The sequence below is a fragment of the Homalodisca vitripennis genome, unplaced genomic scaffold, assembly GCF_021130785.1.
Source record: "Homalodisca vitripennis isolate AUS2020 unplaced genomic scaffold, UT_GWSS_2.1 ScUCBcl_9209;HRSCAF=17629, whole genome shotgun sequence".
Classification (NCBI taxonomy): domain Eukaryota; kingdom Metazoa; phylum Arthropoda; class Insecta; order Hemiptera; family Cicadellidae; genus Homalodisca; species Homalodisca vitripennis.
In genome coordinates, this window is record NW_025785320.1 from 3,391 (window position 1) to 9,024 (window position 5,634).

General features: G+C 31.0%; 1 long non-coding RNA gene across 1 annotated transcript; it reads right to left on the minus strand.

Moving 5' to 3' along the window:
* Positions 1-645: 645 nt before the first annotated feature.
* Positions 646-5,215, minus strand: LOC124374587. The gene is made up of 2 exons (XR_006923576.1): positions 5,090-5,215; positions 646-715 (listed from the first exon to the last, which is right to left on the minus strand). It is a non-coding gene; the product is annotated as an uncharacterized LOC124374587 (long non-coding RNA).
* Between the last annotated feature and the right edge of the window lie 419 nt (positions 5,216-5,634).

Genomic DNA, 5,634 nt, shown 5'->3' on the forward strand with positions numbered 1-5,634 from the left:
TGTTGACAACGAACATAGTTAACGGGTTTCGTATACAATATTAAGTGATGAACTACATTATTTATTTATTATATATTTATTTATTTATTTTAGCCTATAATCTAGTTAAGAATGTTTTAAGTGTATTTTAATTGTTATTTAATATTAATTTATAGTAACTAATGGTTTGAGTTGTTCGGAAAACAGTAAATGGACTGAGAAAACGCTTCTAAATAAAGACATTTTATTTTGTTGAGGTGCCCAACATTATTGTATTTAAAATTGGAAATAAAGTAAAAATAAAATAAAACATTGATATCAAAGGATAACACATTCTTTTTTTTATTCGGTTAAAAACAACTAAAACGTTGTTTCTGTTATAGAGAATAGCATAAAGTGTTCTGCTAGAATGGAAAAAACGAAAATTCATTTTGATTTGTAAGATTAAACAATAAGGAGTCAGCTTCGAAATTATTTGAGTCAATCCTCTGGAATGAGAGGTCAGTATCATAAATGTAAAATACAACAGTCGACCCGGTTATCATCGACTTTCAGATTAACGATCTGTATAATAGCTGTACATTGTGTAACAATGCACTTTCCATGCTCCGAGATAATTCTGTGTAAACTATGTACAATGTAATATATATTATTTCTAAAACTTACGGTCTGGGCCTGTTAGCTGGAGGGTTCCTGGTTCCGCGCTTTGGCATTATACCTCCTATCCGTGACCAATCTGTATAAAAAAAATACATTAATTTACCCCGAAACTAGCAAACTAACTTATAATGCTCTACACACAACCAGCAGACCATCTGAAATTGTTGTTAAAAACTAGTAATAATTAAAATAAACTCAAATATTTCCTTGTTTATAATATTACTTTTAAATAATGTTGTGCTATGTATAACCAATATTTGCGTCACCACTTAACTAATATTGAATTTGAAAACCATTAAAAATGCATATACTTTTTTAACAAAAAAAGAGAGCCAGTTCCCTTTTTGAGCCTTATTCTGTCCGTTTTTATGGGCCACTGGCCTGTGCGAGGATCTTATCAAACGGAATGAGGGGTGTTCACACAGTACAAGGTCAATGGTACTGATAAAAAGTGCAACAGTCACAGACAGATTTTGAACCTGCACCATCTCTAACTCAGATCCAAAGTCTGACATCTTAGACCGCTTGCCATCGGCACTCCCAAAATATTTCAAACTTTAGTGTCTGTTATGCTGTTGTTCGAGCGTGTACCTAACCAAGATGTTTTGCACAGTTTACTAGTTTCGGACAATGTGCTGCAAGGGCACGTTATACATTTGAGGTTTCTTATTAAGTTATCTTGTTATTTATTGTCTACCAAAATGTCTTGGGTGGCATATGTTTGCACGATATCTCCGTATACATGTACAACTCAAGAACGTAGTCAGGAAAAACTTTGGGGGGTCCAGATAACTGATATTTTCCCGTAGTGGACAGAGTAAGGCTCCATTTTGTTCCTTAAAACAGTTCTTGACCCGTTTATTTGTTGAGAACGATATTTCAGCTGTACATATGTAATACTGAAATATTTAAATAATAATAATCGTTTAGTTAAAAAAAACAATTGAAATTTTGGGGAGGGGTTCGGACCCCTTAAACCCCTCGCTGGCTGCGTCCTTGATATCAACCATTTTGACTATGATATTCATAGATTCTATACTCATGTATGTGTAAGAGTAAAAATATTTCCAGTGCGTTGTAAACTTCCCGCAACTTACTAGTCTGCGTAACCAGTGAAAACTTAAACTAAATCCTGAATCAAATTGTGCACAATTTTGAAATTCTGTTAAGATACTAAAATTGATTACGGAAAAAGCAATTTAAACGTAACTGGCATGTTTCCGAATGAAAGATGTTTATTATCATACATAAGCTAGTTTAACGTAATATAATAACAAAGTCTTCATTATGATTCAGCTACTAGACATTTTGTTGAGAACATCATCTGACAAACGATTCAAACATACTAAAAAATTTACCCAATACTCTATTATACTAGGTTATACTTTAAATTGGCGTTATTGTTCTTCAGGAGCTACTAACACATTAAAGGCATAAGTCAACAAAAACTCTTTTTGCGAAATTTGTTCGTCACTATTGGAGTGAATATTTGGCTTCGGCTTGCTGCAATATACATCTGGTCGGAGCTATGAAGAGTTAACGATATACTATGACTAATGTTTTTACTATAATATCTCCCGTTTTTATTTTTTAAAGTTTAAACAATTGTAATGGTTACTATTTACCTGGAATGAACCTTTTCAAAAATTAAAAAAAAAAACAACAAGTCTGATCAGATTCATCTTTTTTGTTTAAATTTATTCGCCTGGTATTCATTGATTAATTTAAGAGTACGTTTTATAGGCGTTTCATTTTTCGATAGTAAACCCCTAATTTAATTATAGAATGCTCGAGAATTTTAAAACCTTCTTAGAAAATATGTAATTAATATCACACAGGAGTGTTTTTTATGGATTTCAAAATTACAGAAATGGAAGAAATTATGGCATCTCAAAACTTTGAATTGGGATGGCCTTTCAAAGTAATACACGAAAAAAGATCTCTACAAGACAAAACCAACAGCAAGAAAAACTATATATGACCTCATATTGCAAAGTGGGAACCGTTTATGACAAAACTAGGTTACGTCCTTAACACAATCATTTGAACCATGATATTCATAAATTCTGTATTCATGTACGTTTAAAGGTTATGTTGCAAAACCGGAAAGATCATAATGTGCTGTTAGAAAACCAGATAGAATCATAAAGTGCTGTTGCAAAAACCAGATGGATCGAAAATTAAATGTGTTTAAATATATAAATCAAATTAATTGCAAATAACTTTAAGTTTTTATATCTATAAGAACAAGGAAAGGTGTTGGTTTTTGGCGCTTTAAACTAAACTGCAACTTTGAACATTCATAACTCGTAATCTTATGATCCGATTAAGACCAAATGTTTATAGAAAAGTAAGTACAAGTTTATTTCTAGTATACAGTTTTAGAATTTTAGAAATGTGTTAAAAGTTGTTACTAATTTTTAACAATCTAATTTTTATTTTTGACCGAGGGGTTTAAAACATTTGGCATTAGGTCATGTTGTGCAGTTTTTAAAGTCATTATTTTTTTGTGTAAAATATTGTAAACTATTATTGAACAAGTTTAATTTTTAGTATGTTTTGTTCATTTATTGCAGCCGGCCCTCTGTCCGTTTAAACGCACAAACAGCCAGAGCTATTGTAGCTTACTAGTTTACTCTAGATCTCGTCATCTATGCTTTTTTGGTCAGAGGGTAAGTTACAAAATTGTCTGTAATGCTGAGTCGAAATGATCTCAAACTGAACAACTGTACATAGTGTCCATTTATTTAAAAACTACGCTTACGAGATAATTTCATAAAATGTATAACCTACAATTATTTTGATCTAGATATCAATGTTAATATATTTTTCTGTACTTGGAAATGTCATAGTTCTCTGTTATTTACTATACGAGTATAATTCAGAACCCTTTATATGTGGTGGTGTTTATTTAAAACTTGTAGCTGAAAACAAAACCCGTCTTCAATAAGAGCAAAATATTTTGGGTTGGTTCATTTATTTTACATATATAAAAGTAAAATATTAAAATTAAGTTGCCGTATAAATCACCAATATGATAATAAATAATATTGAGATTAATGTCTGTCAATCTTTGTACTTAGATTAACGCTGCCGATATCGTGACTAACGCAAAAGTTTGCCGGTTAACACCGCATCGAAACATTGGCTACATAACTATATTTTTTAAATATTTTGGAATCGCTATTAAAAGCGAATCAATGGGTGTTAAACAAAAACAGTTAAGAAAAGTAGTTCTTTCGAAAAAACTATACCAAGTATAATATGGTTATGGAATATAATCTGTAAAATATAAGATAACTTAAATGCTTTTATATAACATGTGTGGTTTTCAATTATCATATACTTTCTGACTAAATAATATATACAAATTTCAGTTTAACCAATCACGTTTCTATGAGCAGAATATATTTTATTTGTATAATTGTATAGATACTGTTTTTCTGTTGGTAATTTATCTTCAACTTACATAATATAAAACAACTAAAGTATATACTGTGTGGTTCGTGAAGTGCCAAAAGTACCGAAAGGTTAAATATATTGTGTATAAATATTTCTATCAATAATTGTGTAGGTCTAACTTTATTTTATTTAAGTATTTTATTTCTAATTTCTAATTTTGGATAAACTCTATTTGCATCTTTTAAATAGAAACTTTAATAATTGACAAAATCGAATATATACGAATGAAACCTTTGTAATATATATAGTATATAACATGCGGTGTGTGAATTATAAAGAGTATCTCGTTGCATTATTATTAATAAATAGTCACAAATAAAAGCTTATTATAGGGTGAGGCAAACCACCCGTATGTTATGTAGAGTCAGTCGTACTAATTTTAGCAAAGCTTCTTTCTCATTTTGTTCTAATTCAACCTCACAGAAATTATTTTCAACTTTTTAGAGTGCCTCATAACTGCTCAATTTGGTGGATATGGATCCTTTCGCGGAAATGTGAAATGTAAACATGGATTGAGTGATGGTTCAATTTAAAAGTCTATTTATTTACAGGATGTAGCAAAACGTTTTAAAATATGTCTTTTAAAATAAGTTCTGCGGTATCCTAACTAAATAAGGAATTGCGCCAAATTTCTCCAATTATTAAAGAAGTAAAGAAAAGCCTAAAACTCATTAATTATTAAATAGCAATGTACAATCAATTGTATGCCAAATAATGGTCTAATAATTACGCTTTTAGTATTAATGAAGAACTATTCTTCACGGTTCAGTATACTTAAATTTTGTTGCGCCCAAAGTGTTAAGTGTAAATAGACCTTTAAGTTGATGAATCACACAATTCATGTTTACATTTGAAAATTTCCCAAGTTTGGTCTTTTTGGAACATTATAAAAAGGTGAAATAAAATGTAATTGGGTTCTGTGGGGTTAAATTAGGGAGAAATTAGAAAAAAAATATTTAAAGTTAGTTAGTGTGACAGCTATACATACACACGGGTGATCTGCCTCACTCTGAATACAGCACGAAAATCGCCTAGAGCAAAATGACTACCAGTTCCGGAGTAAGAGTTCCTTCACACGGAAAATACAACTTCCACTCGAACTAACCAGGCCGGACTAAAACTGCAGGAGCGACCAAGTCCAAATGTCGAAACAGAACAAACAATGGTAACGAAAGATGGAACTTTTGGTGGGGAGCCCTGCTCCCACTACACGAAGCTTGGCGGAGCGAGCCGATGCTTCTTTCCAAACCGAATAATTACTGCCTAAAAACGGCTATTTAACTTCCTTATCAAAATATATCATTGTATATCACACAAGGGGTACTAATAAATTTCTTCTTTCATAATGCATTACCAGTCTCCACGGCATTTCTAACTCGTCAGTCACTAATCTAATATAGTGATATTAGATTGTGGTGTACTTAGAATCTCATTTAAAAGTGAGGTTATGATGATTGTAAATCATATATTTTGTTACTTTTTAATATTGATAAACTATTGAATACGCTACCAAACATCAGATCAATTAAAAAA